The 22,419-nt window shown below is 43.5% G+C and overlaps 1 protein-coding gene across 3 annotated transcripts in view; it reads left to right on the plus strand.

Annotated features, from left to right (window-relative positions):
• Positions 1-9,717: 9,717 nt before the first annotated feature.
• FAM110B (family with sequence similarity 110 member B) overlaps positions 9,718-22,419 on the plus strand; it is a 108,503-nt gene continuing 95,801 nt past the window's right edge. For all 3 annotated transcript variants that reach the window (XM_068671915.1, XM_068671914.1, XM_068671918.1), the window contains exon 1: positions 9,718-9,918. The gene's annotated coding sequence lies outside the window, so the exon portion shown is untranslated. The remainder of the gene's footprint in view (positions 9,919-22,419) is intronic.

A 22,419-nucleotide genomic window follows, 5' to 3' on the forward strand; every position in this document is an offset into this window, starting at 1 on the left:
CAACAAACAAATAATTGCCAAATAACTAAATGTGTTCTGTCTGTATGTTTAATAGATTATAAATATTGAATGAACCTGGTCAAAATTCAAGGAAATGCTTGGGCAGTAGTGGAAGTCTATCACTGAAGGCATGAACTAAAAATTAATTAAGTTTGAGGCATCTCTGAAAAGGGATGCTGTTCTGCACTGAGGCTGGGCTTGGTATCTGTAACAAACACTGCAGAATTAGGAATTACGATTGTAAGTAAAGTCCCATGCATAGTCAATAGCAATATGTCATTAAATATTGCACAGTGGGTTTGGTGCAGCTGTGAAGTGTATTAAGGCTTTTGCAATGGGTTGTAAAACACAAAAAAAAAAAAAAAAAAAAAAAAAGAATCTTCACATGCACCAATAATTCCCATCATTTCATTCAAACAAAATCTCCTCATTGCTAACGGAAAAATTGATGATGACCCAGGATATGGTAACTGTAATAAAACATCTCCCACTTGAAAAGATGGGAATTACATTAAGAGTAATCCAGGAATTCTGGAAAAGAAAGAAATCTCTTTCTCTTTCTTTTTCTTTCCTTCCTTCCTTCCTTCCTTCCTTCCTTCCTTCCTTCCTTCCTTCCTTCCTTCTTTCTTTTGTTCCTTTGTTTGTTCCTTCATTCTTTCTTTCCTTCTTTTCTTTCTCTTTCCTTCTTTTTCTTTCTTTCTTTCTTTCTTTCTTTCTTTCTTTCTTTCTTTCTTTCTTTCTTTCTTTCTTTCTTTCTTTCTTTCTCCTTCTTATTTCTTTTTTTTTATATTACAATTAAATTACAATTACAATTAAATACATTAATTACAATTAAATACATTAATTGTTTCACATGACAGCCAGTTAAGCAGTATAATACTCCCTTATTTAATTTAGTGTATAATACTCGTGTTAAGTACCTAGTTGTGTGTGGTGTCTTCTACCGAAGACCTCCCTGCTATTTACAAACTTTACCATATCATATTTTTGCAGAGGCCATGTGAACCGAGGAAATAGTAAATATTTATTCAACATCAGGAAGAGTAGCACAGAAATCTTTTTTTCCACTTACAGCTGTGAAAATGCTAGCATATGTTTTTTGGAAGCTCTTTGGCACCTGTGACTGCTCAGGAAGCAGAGCAGGGTGCAGTCACTGCCCTGTGGTACCCAGCCTTGGCTCCATCTCCTTCCCAAAATTTAACATGTGTCTTTTTCTGGTATAGTTGAGTAAGTCCTAAGAACAGCCAAGTACACAAGGCAGGCCATTGATGTTTCAGTTCCAAAACACGATTTTAAAATGCTGTACTTTTTTTTCTGATGGATGGGCACTGTGGCTCTTCCATGATTCATGATGCCTAAACATGCTGATGCATACGCTTCTCCTGTTACTATGTTCAGCATGTTGAAAAAGTGTGATGTTTTATCTGACAGCTCTTGTACATAAAATGCTGTTTGAGAGTGATAATGAGACCACCATATGGGAGCTGATGCTCTGCTTCAGCCATTGACCTGTCCTGAGAGCCTCTCACCTCTCCTTCTGGTTTTCTGACGTAAAATATTTCCTTTTCGGAAAATACTTCAGTGACTTTATAGATTTGTGCCCTGCTAGATTATACCTTTCAAAGAAAACAATGGGCAGTGTGTGGAGAAAGAACACAGCATAAGTACACACCCCCTCACAGCTTAGTGCTCTCATCACCATTTCTGTTCTATAGATGATTAACAAAGAAAAGCGAAATGTCTGAATGGAAATACAGTCATCAGCTTCACTGCAGTCACTGGAAGAAGCCCACAAGTTCATTCAAATGTCTTCCCTTGCATAACTCCTCTATTGCTGAAATAACGGCATTGTTCCTGGGGTGGTTAAAGATAATATTTGTCTTACAGTACGACTTCATCACCATCCAAATTGTTTCGAAGCTGTACATGCCCACTGCCCTACCCACTCCTGCTCTATATTTTAGGTCTTTTCACAAATTTCTTGTTAACCTTCAAAACAGAATGCCTCACAGTCTATGGGACTTCAGCACACACTCGTTTTGTAAAACTGAGTCCTTATTGTCTAGGGTGCTGGAGTCATTTTGGTTGTATGCAATAACTCAGAGGAAGTTTGCAAACACTTTCTTTGGGGGGTTGGACCCAATGATCTCTTGAGGTCCCTTCCAACCCCTGCAATTCTGTGATTTCGTGATTCTTCTCAGTTGTTTTTTTTTCTTCATCTGTAATGGTGTGATTGCTTTCATCCTCAATTTCTCTCCCACATTCTTGCAATTCTATATCAGTTTTGATTCAGTTGTATGGACTTACATCATCTCTTTTAATCAATCTTCTCACATTTGCTCTATATTATCTTTCTTCTGATTGCTTTTTCTACTTTTTATTTGTTATTCATTTCTCTCTTCTGTATTCTTCCTGTATCCCCTGTCCCTCCTTTCAGGCTAACAAATGTAGACTGTATTCACAGACTCTTGTGTTTCTTTTCTGTTTTGTTTTCAAGAATAACATCCAAAGTCAGAACACAGCTATTACTTATGCCTGATGTCAGTTATTCACTGCTTGTCACTTCGAATGCGTGCGTCCCCGCAGAGCCTCCGCTGACACTCTAGCCCAGAGTATAACATCTCTACCACCACATTTCAAAAAATAACAAAATCTTTTCATGTCTGAGCTGTCAAAAGAAGCTCTCAGATTAGACAGCACAGAAAGGGACACAGCCACCACCCACCTGCACTATATAAGTGTGGGCCATGTAACTTCCAGCAGCAGGAGCTGGTAACAATGGGGGTGGTGAGCCCCCTCTGAGCACCTCCAATGTGGTAGCTTGGGTGGATATTTTCTAATCTGTCCCTGCCAGGGCATTTGCTGCACTCCTGAAAGCAGGGCTGGGGTGGAAGCAGTGCCTGGAAAGCAGCTGGAGGTCTACCAAAAGCACGCTGTGGGTGAGTACCTGGGCAGGAGGTATGACACACTTGGGGTTAGACAATTAATAAGGCCGCCTTGTACCGAGCTGCTCCTGGTGGAGAATCCAAGCAAGAAGCAAAAAGCAAGCTATGGAAGGTGAGATCGTTTCATGTTCTGCAAAACCATTTTAAATAAGCTCTCTCTGACCGTCTAACTGCAGAGGGACATCACCACGACTTGCCCAGCATCCTGGCACCATCTGGGTCACAGGGAGAGCGTGGAGCCTTGCTGCCAGCTCTGGGCCAGTGTGGAAGTCAAACCTCTCATGCAGCCTAAAACCGTTGGTTTTCTGGCCCCCTCTTCCTGTAGACTGGGAAAAAAAAAAAAAAAAAAAAAAAAAGGAAAAAGGTGGTTCAGAGCACAAATTCTGACAGGTGAGTTCTTGAGAAAGGGGCACCTGTTCCTTCAGATGGTGTGTTAATGAAATGAAAACAAAAAACTGTACATAGCTATAAAAGCAATATGAGGTTTCATGTGTCTGACCCCACATAGCCTTTGACTAAGATTTTTGACTAAGATTTTGTCTCATTACGTTAGTGTGTTACTTTGATTGCAAGCACTTTGGCCTGTCCTCATAAAATTGTTCAAATTTAATAGATACCGTGAGATAAACACTATGAATAATTTATCTTTATTTTGACATAACATAGTTGCTTAAATAATAAGTAATTCATTTCTACATATAAGTCACTTTTCACTCATGTTTTAATAACCCTTCCCTTTCATTCACCATTCCTGAGATCCTTGTAAAGCTGGTCTTCTTTTCTGAGAAAATTAAGTAAATATATCTTTAGAAAGGACTATAGCATGGTTTTTATTTTTATTATTTTTATTTTTATTTTTTTCCAGAAAAGCAAACACTGCTGACTGGATCAATGCTTTTCCAATCCAAACCATTTTTAATTGTTGAGCACACAAGGTGTGCTGCTCTGTTCTAGTTCCCATGCTGTTTCTGAGCTAATGCTGCATTTCAGGATATGAAATAAAAATAGATCTGCTTTAGCAATGGTGAGAACCTCACAGCTTCTGGCTTTATTCACAACTTGACATCTGCACTGTAACCTGGTCACACTTGACAATATTGACCAACCTCTGCTCATCTTGAGCACTGAAGCTCCTGGTAATTAAAGGAGAAAGCCACGAAACAGGCGATAAATGACTTCCAAGGCGCCTCTCCCATGGTGTTTATTACATTCTATAGGAACTGCTGGATCTTTCTCTCCCCCTTTCTGATCCAGCCTTCCCTTGGTATCATCACTCTCCAGGCTGCCCTGATTAGCTGAAGAAAAGAGACGCCTGCCCTTGTGTTCAAGAGCTGTGCAACAACCAGAGAGCTGCACTGGGACATGAGCAACGCAAGCAGGGTGGTGGCTTTGCTATGGGCAGATTTTTCTTCGCAGTTTAGTGTCATCACATTTTATATCTGTTATTGATTCTGTTATTATGTGCTGTTCCCTAATGCAATCATTACTCTGCTCCTGCATTCCTCTAGTAGGATAACGAGAAATGTGATGCTATGTGGTTTCAGTCCTTATAATGAGAACAAGGCAGCTCTCCTCACATACAGAATTTGTAATTACAAAGGACTATCCTCTGTTACTGGCAACTAATTAGAACTCTCTGCTGAAATGACATTTCTTTATTACAAATCATTAACAGAAAATGTCAAAATTAGCATGATAGGTGTTTTTATATGAAAAATAGGTCCACTTTTGTAAGTGAAATCAACAAAATTATAGCACTTTGTAACATAACTATTTTAAATATAAGTATTTTATATATATTTATATATATAAATATATATTTATATATAAGTATTTTAAATATCAGTATTTTAAGATATGTTACCATTGTTAAAGAGATAGACACATTTTTTTGCCATATAAAAGTCATAAAAAGGGAATTCTTACTTTTAAAAATGTCACCGATGATCAGTTTTGTTCTCTGCACTTTGTGCCGATTAATTAAAATTAAAAAGAAAAACAAACAACCACACACACGAAACCATGCCAAAGGGGCTGGGGATGACTGAAATCACAATATGAGGCTCATAGCTCACTGTATATTTCCAGCGAAAAGGGCACATATTAACTAATTTGCTCTCCTCCTCTGCAAAGAAGCAAAATTGTTATCTATCACACACAGTTAAATTGAGACAAAGAATTAAGGTGAATTCCTGTGGGCCAGCCAGTAAGGAAGATGCTGACGCTGGGATGAGGAGGCAAGGCTGTGAACTTCACAGCAGGGCTGACTGGCAAGATATCACATACGCTTCTCACTGGATTTAACTGAGGACAAGCATAGTGCAAAAATGTTTTGCAATGGCAAAATGGCACACAGAAAGCAAACTGATGTTCAGAGGTGTAGCTAAAAGTTTCTTACTTCCTGTAACAGGTTAAGTACATAAACACGTTGTATAAGGCCATGTGATTCTTGTTTAATGGAGTAATCAAAGCAAACACTCTCAGAGTGCATTTACATGCTAGGTTTGAATGTTTGTAAACTAGATAATGAGCAGGTTTCTCGTCAGAGGCCTGTATTCACACTGGTGAATTCAAGCCACAGTTCCCAAGGTGCCTGTTCCTTGACAACACTGAGGTGCTGGTAAGATATGAAAGGGTTATGTGGGTAACATTCCTCTGCCAGCATTTTAAATACGCCACAAGACACATAACCAATGGATATAATTTGCAAATGTGTATGGAGAATTGGTCCTGACAGTTTTGTTTACAAAGGCAGGCAGCTATTTGCTGAGAACAGATATGACATGCTATTCATCTTGCTACTGCTAAGCCAAAGGGATTGCATCTATGATAACGAACTGTTAGATTTGATTGTTAGAATGCTTATGCAATGTTAGTAATAAAGGGTGTTTAAAACCCTATCTCATTTGTTCTTGGGCAATCGTATGGTATTTCTTATAATAATTTTCCCGGGGCACTTAAAAGGACAAGCCTAATTAAAGAACTGATAGCTGTCTGGCTCAGCTTTAATGGATCTGCATTTCCAAAGTATGTGCATGCAGGGAAAAGGAGCAGCTGAGCCTTTATTTCCCTGCTTGCATGGGCTGAGGCAATACGTTGAGTGACGTAGTCATGTCCTCACACCTTTCAGTTCCTCCATTTTGGCTGGGGTTACTTCCACGCACCTCCTGATACCAGATATTAAACACAAGTGTAACAGCCTTAGATGTGATGCCCAAGGTGAAAGCGGAGAAAATTGGGAACAAAACTGATCCTTGTGTGGATCTTCAATACAGCCACGTTCCAAGTGACAGGGAGAATGCAGTGAGAGAAAAGAAAACAGTAGGTCCTCCTGTGTAGTGCTGAGAGCTTCAGGGAGCTAAGGGCTTTCTGGCCCACTTCTCGTTTGACCGTGATGGCATTTGAGCACCAAAAATGGTTGAGCGTGACTCATGCCTCTCTTTTGCCATTATGTCCCATTTCAAACAATACCAAGAGAGAATTTTTCCCAGCACACCTAAATACATGCCCCACTGACATGTTGCTCATGGAGTATATGTATTTTCTACTATTACTAGTTTTATGAGTAACTAGTGGTACTAGTTCAAAAACTACTTCCCAATGCTCAAATATAGGACTGCAGGGTCTTGCACCACCTTGTTAGCACCAGCAGCTGGATGTATTGTGGGTTAGGGATAGAGAGCTGTCTTTTTTTCTGAAGTACCAGTCAGTGGGATGTGCTAAACTTACAGCTCAGGGATGCTCAAGCATGGGCTGGCTGATTCAGCTGTGATGGTTCAAGCTGTGATTTTCTCCAGCCGCCTCGCCCCCAGCTCTCCAGGTGTGGCTGCAGCAGATGGATGGGCTGAGCAGGCAGACCAGGACAAGGATCAGAGACCGCATACACATCTTACTCATGGATTTAACCCAGAATATACTAACATACATGCTGTTGGTGTAGCTGTTTTAGGCTGCTGCTGGTTTCAGTTCACACCTCCTGGTCTGTGGACTGGTGAGACTCAGAGCCAATGCATCCTACAGGCGTAGGGGGCAGAGGGGCAGGGAGGAGAGCTCTGTCAAGCAGTACTTGAGCAGCTGGGGCTAATTCAACATGAGTGCCACAGTAATCCAGGCAGCAGTCTGAATTTTGAAATGCATTTTGATCATTATGCATGCATTTACACAAGCAGAACAGATCCCAAACCCAAACATCCTGCAGCCAGGCCCAGAGAGCTAACAAGAGAGAATGGAGCTTCTTTATCCTCAGTTGTCCTTACACACAGCCGCGGGTGACTGCTTCCTCCCTCTGCTTGCTGCTTTGTGAACGGCACATACAATGCCAAAATACAGCTGAAATTCCCTTTGAACACAAGCAGGCCTCGGGTTCAGAAGCAGCACTGACACGCAGACTTGCTGCTGATGGTGGGTTCAGGGAGCGCGAACAAAAGCAACGCATCGTTTACGGTGGACAGAGCTCGTCTGCACCGGTGAGCTGTGCTGCACTACAACCCGACCTTGAGAACCTGTGTTAATTAACACAAGTTTATTTTAAGCAGTGTCAGCTGTTTCTGAGTAAACCTACTGATCAGAGTGACAAAGTCTTTATTCTTGGTCTTGTAAAAGAGTATGGGCTTAGGAAGGCAGTTATGATCATCAGCTGGATTTTTAAAATTCTGGATCTGAAAACCTTTTGAAGGTTGTGAAGTACTTGAATGGACTGACAAGATTAATTCATTTTATAATTATCTGTTCAGAGGTAAATGTAAAGAAGAAATAAGACTGGAACTGGGTAGTTTTATGCTCATCTCCAAAGGTTCCCAGCTTAGTTCTAGAAAACAATTTTTCTTATGCACGTTTTATTTTTCTCCTTTTAAGCAGTCTTACTAAATCAGATGAGCTTAATCAGGTACGTGCATGTTCATAGAATTAGTTTCTTGCCTCAGATACTACTTGTAAATCAGGGGCTAGAGCATCTCAAAACACAAAGCTCTGAGTGCAAGGATAATAATTTAAGGTGCCCTCAAACATCATCCTGGGGCCAGAGTGCTGGTTTCATTAAAAGGATTTGCAATGCGGTGAAGTCCATGGGTGTTCATGTCTATGGCTCAGGTCTACGGCTTGCCTTGCAGCTGGGGGATCTCCAGCCACTGACTGCTTTAGTGGGTTAGTCATCTGTCTACAGAGACAGAGGCTCGGCTGTCACCGATCTTGATGGCGAGAATGAATATTTTAATAGCTTTATTAAAATTAAAGGGTGAGACATTAATTGTATTATTCCATACTTCTTCCCAGAGGCAGCAGCTGCACAGTGTGGCATAATTTAATAAAGCTATCCATCATGTGATGCATGGGTGTGAAAAAGTTACCGCTTGGTAGTGTAAGAAAACAACACCATTGCTTTTGTTTCATCAGGGAGGGCACACACAACAGAAGTGATCTTTAACGAATGTTTGTGTATTGGCCTGTGTAGGTACTGTGGTAGGCCTCTGTTTTGACCAAGAATCTTCTGACTGGAACACGTCACCTGATTTTACACGTAGAACGGGGTGAGCTGCATTTACCTATCCCTCCGCCAGTGCAGCCACCCTGTCTGAAGAGTGAAGGATGAGATGCACGTCCTGTGAAAGCTGCTCACACGAGGAGGGGTGCCTGCGTGCTGAGCATGTGACAGATGCATGTCCCGTTGCATGGCAGGGACTCCCTTCAGCACAGCCTGCGGGGCCGGTGGTTGGCTCCCATCCCCAGCGAGTAAAGCAGCGAGCAGGTCTTGGCAGCACCAGGGATATATGATGTAGCTTATGCCTCCAGCACATTGGCTTTGTTTAAGGCTGCCTGATTGCTTGGGCAGGCTTTTCCACGTTTATTACATTGTTTTGTATTTTCAGGCTTTTTCTTTTTTTTTCCCCCCTCAGTGTTCAGGAGGATATCAGTCCTGCTTCTTTATATACATATATGTGTGTATATATATCTATATATATATATAGATATATGTGTGTGCTTCATGTTCCCCTTCTCCACACTCCTGTGCCTTGCAACAGACACCCCACAGATAATTTTGGGGTGAGAGCTATATGAGCTGATCATAGCCTGTTGTCTGAAGAGTCCATGGAGTGTCCAAGTGACTTCACTTAGTGCCAAACAACGTGAACTGGCTTGGCACCAAAAGCCTTGTGCTATCCTGACCCTTGCACCACCGGGAGCAGAGGCCACTGTGCTCCAGGCAAGCACTGAGGACTCCCAGGTGCCATCTTGTGCTAATGGGGCTCCTAATGAGCATCAGGAGAAAGAGCTTCAAAAGGAAGGCTGCCAAGAATCCATCAAGTGATGAAGGACCATGAAAAGATGTATTTAAGATGTATTTTCGCAAGGTACCTCAATGCTCAGCAGGCAACTGGATCGTACACCGGATAGGCAAATGAGTGGCAGTGTTTGAAAGAAAACCTGTGCACCTAGATGATGGGATAAAGGTGCATCTGAAGTCATCTTATAGTTGTCAGTGGCTGCCAAGGGCACAATACCAAGAACCTTGCCTTCACAAAAAGAGGGGAGGGGGGGACCACAATTTAGGAAGGGAGCCCCCAGCCAGGCACAACCAGGCTGCGTGGGGGCTGCCTTCAGGGCAGGCAGGGTGCCGAGCACCCCCCGGCCCCGGTGAGCGGGGTCTGTCGGGGCAGCCCCGGGGTCTGTCAGGGCGTCCCTCCCCTTTCTCCCTGCCCCTTTCAGCCGAACAAAGGCGGCGGCGGGGCCGCTCGGTGCCGTGAGGGCGGCCCGCCACAGCCCGGCCCGGCCCCGCGTCGGGAGGAAGCGGCGGGCGGGCGGGTGCCAGCCACCCGGCTCCCCCGCCCCCCGTCTCCTCCCCTCCGCTGCCGATCCTCCTCCTCCTCCTCCTCCTCCTTCTTCTGCTGCTGGCGGCGGCGGCGGCTTCCTCGGCCCCGGCTCCCCGCTCTTCCCCGCGGCTTCGCCTCGCTCCTCGCCGGGAGGCTCCGCGAGGACGGTAAGGGCTGTGCCGAGCCGTGCCATGCGGTGCTGTACCGGGCTGTGCCGTGCTATCGGCGGGGCCCGGGGCTCGGGGCTGAACCCGGCGCCTCCCCCCCTTCTTTCTTCCCCGCTCTGGACCCCCCGCGGGCGGCGGGGAGCGGGCGGGGGGCTCGCCGTGCCCGGCGGCGGAGCGGAGCCGGCTCCGTGCCTTCACCTCGGGGCCGGGCTCTGCCGAAATGGGCTCGTGGCGTGGCCCGGGCGGGACGGGCTGGGGGAAAAGGGCTGCCCTGACCCAGAGGAGGCTTCGGAGGGGAGACTGGAGGCTGCTCCGAAAGGTGTAGTGGCCATTCCTCCTCCTCCTCCGTCCCGGACACAGGGCAGCGCTGCGCCTCTCACAGCGAGGGAAGGCGCTGGAGCTATCGGGGTCCCGGGGTCCTGTGTGTACGGCACCTTCAGGGCAGGGAAGGTGAAAACTTCCCAAAACCCAGCATTGGCAAGTCAACGCCTCCCGTGCGGTGTTATCGCTGGTTTACTTAACCCCGAGTTACTGTGGTGTGCGTGCTGCTCCTTGCCTGTATGTAAAATCTGCAGCTCCAGCGCCCAGATATTTGAGGATGAAGCGTGTCCTTTGTGCTTGAAATGACACGGCTGTTGTGCTTTTAAGCAGGAAGACGGCTTTTATCTTTGCCACGGGCCTTCTATCGCTCGCCTGTAAATGCCTGTGCTGTTTTTTAAATCTGCCGCTGGTTCGGTGGGTGGCTTTGCAGGGGTCACTTCAGTTCAGCCTCGCTCTCCTCCAAAACGCCCGTATTGATTTAATGTGGTGCTGGGTCCGAATTGGCGCTTACAGCTCCTTTTGCATCCATATTTATGTGCCATAAGGACCGTGCTTTATAAAGCAGCTCGTTCTTGGTCCTGCCGATAAAGCCTGCTGGTTGTTCTTGGTGTGTGGTGGGTGTACAGCGTGCCTTGTGTCTAGTGTGAAGTGTCCTACTTACTTAAAAATGTTTAGAGCTCTAAAAGGGTCAGTGTAATCCATGCCACCCATGCACACAACCGACCTAGAATTAACGAAATAAAACACTTCTAAGCACTTCTGGAGTAGAAAGCTTTGCATTATTCGCGGGTGGGGGACTAACACAGAGAGCTGCTTTTCTGAAGCCGTGCTCCTCTGTCCCACGGTTGGGCAAGTACCCTGCTTCTGCACAGCCTTGCCTTGAGCTGGTGGGATGGTGGTGAGAGCAGCAGCAATGTGAGTCTGCTCCCTGGGGAGACGTGTCTTTGGGTGGTGGTGGGTGTAGAGACCACCAGTGGACCTTTGGGGCCAGCAGGTTGTCCTTGCCATGGCCTGGTTTGGGGCTGGGAGAGCTGGCAGAGCTGTGTGCCCTCACATAGACCCATTTTATATGGGTCAGCAATCAGTCTTGATGGTTGATAGGTCATGCCACAATACTGAATTTCCCATCTGTATCAGGTATATCAGGAATGTGCTTTCTAGCATGTTTTATTGCCTTGATAGAACTGATGGTCCATGCCAGCAAGCTTGATACATCAGAGGAAAAGTCTGAGCTGCCCTCATGCCAGGGCATCCCTGTTGATTTTGAGAAAACTGTATCACAAGTTAAAGCCAAGAGAGAAGTGGTGTTTTTCCACCAAAGACCATTCGCTGTCACTTTACCAGAGCAGTTTTCTTTCCATGTCCTGCTGTAGCACGTGGCCAGCAGCGCCCTCCTTCCCAGCTCCTGGTGGACTGGTGGTGCATCTGAGCTGAGTGACCTCGGGTTGTAGCTGGAGGTGCTCAGTCAGGCACAGTCTTGTATGAGGTTGTTTTCAACTAAAAGTTCATGTTATGCTTCAAAATCTGAAAGGGTGACATTCGTTTAATTAATAAAATGTGGCCTGGCAAGCGTGTTTTGGTTGCTCAGAGGCACAGGACCCATTTGAGATATGGTGGGCAGTGTACGAAAGGAAGATTTCTGTGCAGAGTGCTTTTGCAAGTAGGTTTCCAAGCGGTGACATGCAGTGGATATTGGTAGATCGAAGTATCATCAGGTGGATTTTGACCATTAATTGTAGTGGAATGCACAGTAAACTAAGGCTCATATTTGCAGCCTGCCCAGAGCTGGACGCTGTATCTTTGAACTCTGGATCTGGAATGTCTCCGTGGCTGACACTAAATCTTGCTTCCCAGTGCTAGATTACGGCTCTGTTCTGCAGGACCTAAGGCGTATGTGTTAACTAGCCACAAGTTAATCATTTTAAATTAAACTGAAGGATAAATATATGTCAGCTGTAAACTGGCTTTATTTCAAGGAGGTTCTATTTCAGAAGGGCAAGTTTGGAGAAGTTAGAGGAACTGGTTTGTGAAGTCCACTGGACTACAGGAGTTTCAGGTTTCTTTTTTTATTATTAAAAAAAAAAAAAGGTGCTTGGACTGTCTTAAATGAAAGCTACATCTACTTAGAAGCTGCATTTTGAGCAGGATGAAAAGTTTGCCAAGAGGGGCTGCAGACCTTGCTGCAATACCAAGTACATTGGGAAAGATACCACAAGTTACCAGAAAGCCTGTATAAAATGAAGTGAAGGATTGACCATCAGAGAGCAGAAACTACAGGGATAGACTATGAATTGCCAAAAACAAGAGCACAAAGAAATTTAAGATGAACAGGAAAGAAGAGAAAAAGAGGAAACAAGAAGTTGGTTGTGATATTGTGAGGACCAGGTTGTAGCTGAAGGATATGTGGCTTTGACATCTCCAAAATTACCCAGTTCTGACCAATTTTCTATAGGGAAGAGTATTTGAACATAGGAGAAAAACAGGGTGACATACAGAAGTAACAAAAGTGGATTTTGTACTAGCTTCCAGATTTAATGTTTTCAAGCTAGGGAAGCAAAGAGTCTCTGCTTTAGGACTCTGGCACTCTGTTCCAACTCCTTCAGAGCCAGGCTAAAAAAAAAAAAAAGTTGTTTGTCTATCAAGTTGGGTGTAGTGGTGGTGATAGCAATATAGCAAAACAATTATACTTGTATTTGCTTTAAAAGGAGAAGAGAATGAAATCCATTCACACTCTTTGCTCTAGTCTTAATGATATTCAAGGATTTAGAACAAATTTGGAATGGAAAAAAGTAATTAAATATACAAAGATAAGTGGAAAACAGGATAAAATGCATCATGGATTTGCCACAATTAGGTCATGGAAGACTAAAGTTGTATTATTGCTGGATAAATACTGGATGTCTTAGACAAAAGGAGTAGAAGATTTCGGTTCAACGTGAGCACTATGGTGCTACAGTGAAAATGACTGAATTGGAAACGTGGGAATGGCTAAAGAATGGTAAGCAGCCCAAAGGAGAAAAATTGTGACTTGGGCTGCATGGTTAGAGGAGTTACTGCTCTGGGGAGGTGTTGCTGGAGGGCTGCTCCTTTTCCTTCATCTGGGGTAAGAGAACTGTGCTAGGGGTGATTGCTGATGAGGTGAAGTTAGGAAGCCCAGTCAGCACTGAGAAAAGTTGGATTGTTGCACAGGAGGAACTGGATGTCTGTGATGACTGAAGCAATATGAATGACAGGATGTTAAATAGCTCTAAAAGACAAATTATCTGCTGAGTGATTATTAACAACATATCTGCTGTCAGTTGGCAGTCATCCCTGAAAGGAGGCCTGGAGGAAAAGGCCCAAATGCTGTAGTCAAGCAGGGATGGACTCTGATGCTGGACACAAAGAGAAAGAAAATGCGATCCTCACTGAGATCTCTTCAATGAAGATAGGGAAGTTATGCAAGGCGCTGGAGAGATCTCATGTCAAATATTGTATGCTGTTCTGATCACTTCTGTTCAGAAAAGATAAAATCCTGGTGGAACATTTACAGGGGCGTCCAGGCTAAAAGGATGATGTGGCGTGAATAGTTTGGAGTTAGACAGGAGGCTAGAACTTCAGCTGTGCTGGCTTGTGTAGCTTAGTAAGGGCAGAGAGGGAAGATAGCATCTGCTTATAAATTCCCTGGGGCAAATTCTTAGAGAACTGGAAAGGTCATAAACTGAAGTTCATCTGTAGTTTTAGATTAAAAGCTGGTCCTACAGGAGGATGACTGGATGACTTGTTGAATGAATGTTAGAGTACACGTTCACTGAAAACCAGAATGAGTTTCCCAACTATCGGATTTGGGATGCCTGCCCAGCTGCCCTTGTGTTAAGTCCTAGTTTGTGTTCAACTTTGCATGTGGTTGCTGAAGAGCTGCGCAGCTCAGGTAACTCAAGCTGCCATAACTTTGGTGCTTCAGTCCGCACCGCTAATCAACACAAATAGAAGACGCTTCCATGAAGGAGGCACGATGAGCAGAAATGCTTATTTTTGGGGAGTAGGTATAGTCCATTCACTTGATGGTGAATGGGAATCGCTAGCAGGTGAAACTCATGGTTTAGCAACCGGGTGTAGTGGAAGGGGTTGGAATTAGGTGGGCTTTAAGGTCCCTTCCAACCCAAGCCATTCTGTGCTCCAGTGAACGCAGGGATGGAGACATTGCCTGGGAGGGGGCTCGTGCAGATCCTGGTGCAGTGGGTGATGTGGCTCCCAGCCAGGAGGACGTGTGCTCATCTATGGGTTCACTTCACGGGGTAGTACCTGACCCAGGCCTGGTGCTGAGCTATGCAAAGACCAGCGTGACCTAACCACCAGGAACACGTTGAGGTATGAGGCGTGCCAGCTCAGATACCTCATGCATGCTTTCTGTAGTCTAAACTCAGCTGAGGGCTTGTCTGGTACAAACTGAAAAGCTCTGTACCTCACAGAAAGCTTAATGAGCTTAATGAGTGTGTGATTTGAAGGCCCCACCGTGTTGGCTTTGATCTCTACCAGAGCATTAGGGTCTGCCCGTTTATAAGCTCTCCCATGGCTGGGCTTTGTATGCACAGTCAAACTTCTGGAAGCTTCAAGAGGTCTCTTCAAAAAGGAAGACGAATGTCATTTGTGCGGATGTGCCTTTAGAAGAATCATTTAAAAAAAAGTAAGATGCTTTGAGAGTGTTTGTACATCAAAGCAAGATCAGTGTCTTGATGCTGCTTTGTGTCTGTTTGTTTTGAATTTATAAGGCAGGTGTCTAACTTCCTTTAGAAATATCCATCTGCAAGCTCCTTCCTAGCCTAGTCTACCTAAAATTTCATAGTTCAGGTTTTTAATGTTTGTTTTAAATGCACATGTTTTTTCCTTTTTTTTTCTTCCCTCTCCTCAAGAGGAGTTGTGTAATTAGTTCAATGTGTTGGCGTCCCCCATAGGAAATAAACGTGAAAAGATTGTGTTGAGCCATCAAAAGAATAATTTAACAATCCCAGGGAAAGTTGAATTTATTGTCTCGGTAGCTTTTAGCATGTATTATTAGGCTATTCGTTTATTGTGATTTTTTTTTTTCATCTGCTCTTGTTGCTCTTTTATGCGAGTGTTGGGTGTATCATTAAAAAAGATGAGACTAGGGCTACGCTTTGCATTTGTGTAGTGTCTTTCATCGACAGCCTTCGTGTTCCAGATGCTAATGGATGAGGTGGATATGTTATTATTTCTGATTTATAAAGGAGAGTGTAACTTGAACAGTCTCTAGAAGTTCAGAGAGCAGAGCACGCATCTCCTGATGCTTTGTTGGGCTCCTGAAACAACAAAATCACTCCAATAACTTCCTGTAACAATTTGAGGTCTTGGAAAAGTCTGCATTAAGAAACGGGAGGAAATGTTTGATGACTTTATTGGACAGGGAAGATAATGGCCGCATCCAGTATTGTCTGCAGCTCAAGCAAGTGGAAAGAAATATCCTTATTGATGTTGTTAATGGGTCAAGGAACTGAGTGGTCGTGGCGAGCATGGTCAGGCTGGGAAGCAGTGAAATGGACTGGAGCAAGGAAGAAGTGGCTTAAAGAGATGGTGAAGGTGCACAAGCTGGAGAACACTGGAGAGAATGTGATTGACAAAATGAGAATTATGGAAAGACCGAATGAACAAACTGGGTGAATAGGGAAATGGTGGAGAAATGCTGTTCTCACACTTGAACTCTGTATGCACAGTGACTCGTGTTTGAATTAAATTGGAAAGCTCATGTTTTATTCATCACGGTGATGTAACTGGGATATCCATTAGCTGGTTGGGGTTGCACTATTCAGGAGAACGTATCTGAATGAAGACAGTACTGCAGGGGAGAGAACAAAGCAGAACCTTACAGCAAACTGTAAGAGATCTTTTTAGGCGTGAGCATCTGCAGATTACGTGGCGCTTTGCATAGTTCAGAAACAAAGCAAAGGAAAAGAGAAGAATTGTGGGAAGAAGAAAGGGGAAAGAGAAGTTGTTCTGCAGCCTCCCAGTACTCACTGGCCTCTTGCTTCCCCATTTCCACATGGGGTGTGTGTGTGTTTTTGTGTATGTGTGCATGCAGACAAGAGCTGAAAAAGTGTCCTTTCCTTTTGAAAGGATGACTGGTAGCAGTGTTGTTGTCTCTGTCCAGTACCTCTACACGCTATAACTACCCAGAGAACCCAGACCTTTGGATTTGTGATGACCTTTGTATGTTGTTGTCTTTTTCTGTTTGACAACTTAATCAGGGGACGTTACCCTTTGGGAGGTCAGTGGGCCACTGGAAATGAAACTGTTCCTCGTGTGTTTGCACATGCTGGGATGTAGGCATGTATGTGCAGCTTCAGTGAGGTTGTGGGAGAATAATTTAGGGAATGGTTGGGTGAGCACTCTGAGATGATAACATGCATTTTAAATGTGTGTGTATACGTATAGTAATGTTTCTGTGGTTTGTTTGGCAGACTGTTATTTTTCCTGTCCACCCCCAGTGTTTTTTGACCTGCTTCTCTCTTAATTAAGAACATCTTGTCACTTCCCATGCAGGCACATACTTCTGTGAGGCTTTGTTTAGATAAATCAGTCGTGTTTGTATGAGTAGTTAAATCATGATAGATTTCACTTGTGTGTTGTGTTTAATTGCAAGATTCTTATTATCTGAGTTGTTTTGCCTTTCTGAGCTCATGATATTGCCAAAGTATATTGCTGCTGAGTTTTCCCAGTGAGTTACTTCTAGATGCTGAATGATAATTGCAGTGAGTGACATTCCTGAGTGAGTTGAAATGGTAGGCAGAGTGAATGGGAATTTATGGCTTGCTTTCGCTCCAGTTGTACAGATGTCATTTTCGCACTGAAGATCATTTGCGGCTGTGGGAGTTTTGTACGTCATAGGACTTTATACAATGTTTAGTGACTTGATGATAAATCTAATTCATTCCATTAACTAATGTCTACTAGTGAGAAACTAGAGCCCCATTTTGGTAACACCAGGCATTTCTGCAGCGTGTTTGTGTAGGTGCTTGGGGAGCACTTGCAGATAGGAAGGTTTCTTGCAAGAACACAACACAAGCTTTGCTGAAGGCTTTCTGATGCTTTCATTAATTCTTCCTTCACTGTTACTGTTGTCCCGTTCGTGCAGTGTTTGCTGTGCAAGTACAGGGGATTACTCCCATTATAGTATTGGGTCGTAATTGCATAAATGAAATTACATATATTAAGTTAAGCTTTCGAAGTTGTAGCTGAACTGAGTCTCCAAAATCTTTGTGTGTTTAAAGTCACACATTTCAGCTTTTTTTTTTTTTCTCCCTTTCTTCCTGTTTGGTAGACTGTGAGGGAAAGGAGAAACTGGCTCTAATGAAGCAGAGTGTATAGGAATGCACAGTGTAAGCACGCAGATTTGGCGAGAAAATGTTTTCCTCTGATCTTTGCTGTAATGGTTTCAGGTATTCGCTTGTGATTGTCATAAACAAAATGTGTATTTTTAGAAACCAATGTTAACTTGATTTTTTCTTTTTCTGATGAGCTCCTTAGTACAGCAAGCTTGTGCTATCAAAAAGTTTCTATTTTAGGAATGTGATCTGTGTTTTTTTCTGTTTAATTGAAAGATGATCAGTGTCACTTCTCTCTTCCTTCCCTCTCCATCCCCCTTAAAACAAAACAAAACTTGCAGTCCTTAAACAAAAGTGTCTTTGTTTTTACATTTGTTTTATGAAATCACTTAAATCCTTTGGGAAAAGCTTTCCTCTCACAGGAAGAGGGGGGGGAAAAAACCCTCCTAAAGCCAAAAACAGCAAGCCTGCTACCAGACATCACAATGTTTTGCTATCTGAATAGTAGCAGATTGCATAGAGGAAGTGATTTCTCATCTTAATGAATTAAAAAGTGCAATTGCAGAAATGCACACAAAGAGACATATGGATTTCACTCAGCAAGTGTAAAATCAGGAGCACTCGGGGCAAAAATTTGCTGTGTACCTTTCTTGGAGCTTCTTAGGCCCCTCACTGGTGGGGAGGGGACTTTAGAAGTGGCGTTTCGAAGAACTCAGCAAAATGGAAAATCAAATGCTCTCTTTTGGCCTTTCTGATTTATTTATTTATTTTTTTTGGAACCTGCTACCACCTAAAAACCTCATGGTTCAACATTTTTGGGCCGTTCTGGTGCTGTGGCTGGGCTTGTGAAGCCATCCATCCTAATTTTCACAAGACAGCTGTTAACAGTAGCAAGGTGTGTGAATTACCCTTTACTGATGATATAGGAACCTGGCAACTGACAGGAGCCATTAGCAGGTAAGAGAGTGAACCATGGGCACCAAGAGGTATATGAAATATTGCCCTTGTAACTTGCCTGGATAGGCTTTATTCAGAACATACACTAAAGAGCAGGAATGCTCAGAGAGAACAAGATTACTGTAGCGTATTTAACCCTAAATGTGATAAAAATGCAAAATTGCGTCAGTGGCCTACTATTCTCAATCACCTGTGTTGTTATAGGGGCTGGAGGGATCAAGGATGAAGGAAAATTGTCCAAGTAGAATGTGAAAAAATAAGGAGGTCTCACTTAAGGCCTGGAGGTAATGGCTTAAGTCCTGTTGAGTAGGAAGAAGACAGACATTGCACTAAAACCATGGCATAGGGCTGACCTAAAGGACACTTTTGTAAGTGTTGCATGGAGAACAGGGTGTACCTTACCTAGCATCTCCTCGCATCTCAGGCAGTTCTTGGGCTTTGCTTTAAACTTCCTCAGTATGCACCCTGCATTGCCTCTGTCTGTGCTGTGACCCCAAATTAAGTGGATGCTTACAGCTTGTACTAGGATTAAACGTATTCACAAACCATGTACTCCTGTAACTTTGATCCTGCACACTCCTGAAACAGCTGTGTCATTGCAATAGGATTGTCCATAGCAGATTGTTGAAGACACATTACTTCCCAGGCTTGTTTTTACATCCTGACCCCTCAGGTACACCTGCTTATCTTTCTGGTGTCCAGAAAGGGAACTGTGAGGCCACAGTGCCTTCTGAAGTAGCATCCGTACTGCTTGTGGTGTATGTGGAGACGGCTATATGGCCATTCATCTTATATTTCGCTCATTTTTAAGTGCTCTTCATGAAGGCTAGACTGGAAAATTAGAGGCTTTGGGGGCATGGAAGCTGAATCGACTCGTGCTTTGCTGGCTAAGCAGCAGTGATGTTTTCATTACATGGCCCAAAATGCAAGAGGCAAAATGCATGAGAAGCCCTGTCCCCCAGCGACACTGAGTTTAATAAGAGATAAAATTTCTCCCTCTAAGCTTTCATTATCTGAGAACTGCAGTGAAGGTATCAAATGGTGCTGTTCAGATTGGTGGACTGGACTGATTTGTTTTCCATATTATTTCTGCATCGTTGTTACTGAAAAGATTTTTTTTATAAGGCACACAGCCCCTTCTTGAAATCAGATCCTCATGCTCCACCTCCCGCATGCACTTCACTGCATCATGTATCGTACTAACCAAATGCTGCTAACTGCAGTAGACTTAGTTTATATCTTAGTTGAATATCACGATAGTATTACATGTTTTGGTGGAGCTGATGGGTAGAAGACCTGTCCACCCCATGGACCCACGCTCCCTCTCCTGATGCCGTGTGTTCCCATTTTGTTGCAGGAGCAGGAACATTTTCCTCAACCTTTTTCTTTGCGTAGGTGTTGGAGACAGAAGGGTCCAAGACTGATATCCAAAATGCCTGGGGGCATTTGCAGCTGGTAATCCTGCAGTGGAATCGCAGCGCCCACTGCTGTGGTCCAAGTGGGACAGGAAGGCAAGGAGATGGTTTGCTTGTTGACACGAACTCTGTTTTGTATCGGTTGTCTAGTGTTTACTATTGCTCTTCACGTGACTGAGGTTTATAAATACACCATTATATTAATTTCAGAGGTATTTAGCAAACACAGTAACTGCAGAATAAGCTTGCTGTGCTTATCTGGAGGAGCGCTGGTGTTACGGCTGTTGTGATACAGACACTCTCTAGATGCAAAGCGAGCTGCTGTGAGGTTCCCGTCTTTCTGCTACCTCTTTCCCATGCCTCAAACTTCCACTAATTTAAAGTGGAATCTCTAATGAGAAACAAAACCTGTTCCTTAATCAGTGTGACTTGCTTTCACGGAGCGCTGCGTTTGGCTTGGTGCGAATTGTGAAAGCTGCCTAATATTTGAAGATAAAGCCTGCTGTTTTCAGCATTGAAACAGCCTGAACAGTGCTACCACCGCAGTGAAGCCTTCCTTCATTGAAGTGTAATTTGGTACTATAATATCCTGAACTGGAAGAAGTAATAAAATAGTTCTGCCCTTTGTTGTTAATAGTTCTTTTTACGTGACATTTCTGGAGTTAGAACTGTCGGTTTAGCACTGTTTCCTTAATGCCTTTCTCTTGTTAGGCAATATATAGAGCACTTCTAAAATCCATTTTAAGCGTTACTGTAATAACTGATACATTGGAGTGTAGAAAATATTCTCTTGTTCTTTGATAGAGTGGTCACGTGTATGTAATGTCTTTTTGCTTTATTCGAAATTGTTTTATGCAGTTGTATTGAGTTGCATGGTTCTTGCTAGGCTGGGATTTCTTTATAGTCCATGTCAGAACTCAGTTTTTCATACTAGCGAATGTTGTGGTCTCTGACAGTGAGATAGACCTCCCTTTAGCACTGCTTATCTTGTTTACCAGGTCAAACAGCTCTTACAATTATTATCCATGATCAGCTATTTCTTTGGCATGACAATTAATAGAAGCATAAACGAGAATGTAAGAGACTCTGGTCGCCACCCTACCAACTTCACTGGGATTTCCAGTGAATGTTCTCCTGGGTTGGGGTGGTGAGGACATGGGGGAGGCAATTACAGTGTTGGAGAATGGCTGGGTTCTTTCTGGCTGCTGGGCTTTGTATGTCTGAAGGCTCCTGAGAAAGTAGGGAGTGTGCCGTTGGGTTGCTGTCCAGCGTCTGTCGTCTTGTTCTTTTTGATATTATCATGTCTTTGATCACAGCTTCACAGCCTTTGGCAGCTTGAAGTGAAGGAGAACTTCTTTTCCCCTGTTGTGAAATTCTAGAATGTACATGTTTAATTGTTCTCAATTACGTGATAACTTTTGTTTTAACTGATTCTTTTCTGACTTGGGAAGAAAAAAGATGTGTTCTTCATGAAAAGGGATGTGTTCTGTATGGAAACCTGTGTACAGCTTTTTTCAGATAATTAAAAGCATGTTTCAAAACTGATCTGAATTATCGTGAATTATGTAGTTAGTCCTCAGCCTAAATACATCTGAAATGCAAAGTGACGCAAAATGAAGATGCCTGGTTTATTACTTTGTCTGCTTGTAAAATACTACTAACTACTCACAAGGAAAAGTCTTCTTGGGAGAAGATTCAAATTAAGCACTCTCTTTCTGTTTCAGTCATTACTTTTCTGTTGTCTGATTTATTTTTTACTTCTAGCAATCTGCAGGATGAGTATTTAAACTAGTCATTAATGTGTCATTTTTGATGTCTGTAGTGCTCTTACCTTTATGCTAATGTATGTAGATGTACAGGTCAGGACTTGACCTATATAGTAAAAATGTCTTCATGTACATTGCAGGGTGCAGGTATTTAAATAAAAAGGAAAAAAAGATGAGTCGTTGCCCAATGCAGTAGTTTTAGATGGAGACCGACGGTTGGGGAAATGAATGCAGTTGTCAAAATATTCAGCATCTCAGGCCTGTTTTTCCATTGCTGCTGTAAATGCAGCTTGCAGAGCACTTGCAGGTCACCATCAAGCTTTTGCATCACAAATGAGAGAAAGTAGCAATCCCTTCACATAAAATACAGGGAGAATATCCAGAACAATGTTCCCAGGGGGGATGTGTGCACATGAGGCAGGGAGAGGGAGTTGACCAGGGAGCTCTGGTTGATGACTTGCACCGCTGGCCATGGGACCAGCAGCATACCTCAGCATCCAAGAAACATTCTGTGGATGTCTCCAGGTAGTCTTGAGTCATCGTGGAGACAGCGAGCTGAATCCTCCTCCCCATCCCTTGGTATTTTTGCCGTAACGCAATGGTGTCCACGTGTGTGTACACACGCAAATAATAATCTTTGTTCAGAAGCCCTGAATGTTTCTGTGGGGACCTGATCTAATTTCTAGATGAGCTTTCCCTTTCTGCAGCTGGTTTGGGCTGAAT

Source organism: Anas acuta, chromosome 2 (genome assembly GCF_963932015.1).
Source record: "Anas acuta chromosome 2, bAnaAcu1.1, whole genome shotgun sequence".
NCBI lineage: Eukaryota > Metazoa > Chordata > Aves > Anseriformes > Anatidae > Anas > Anas acuta.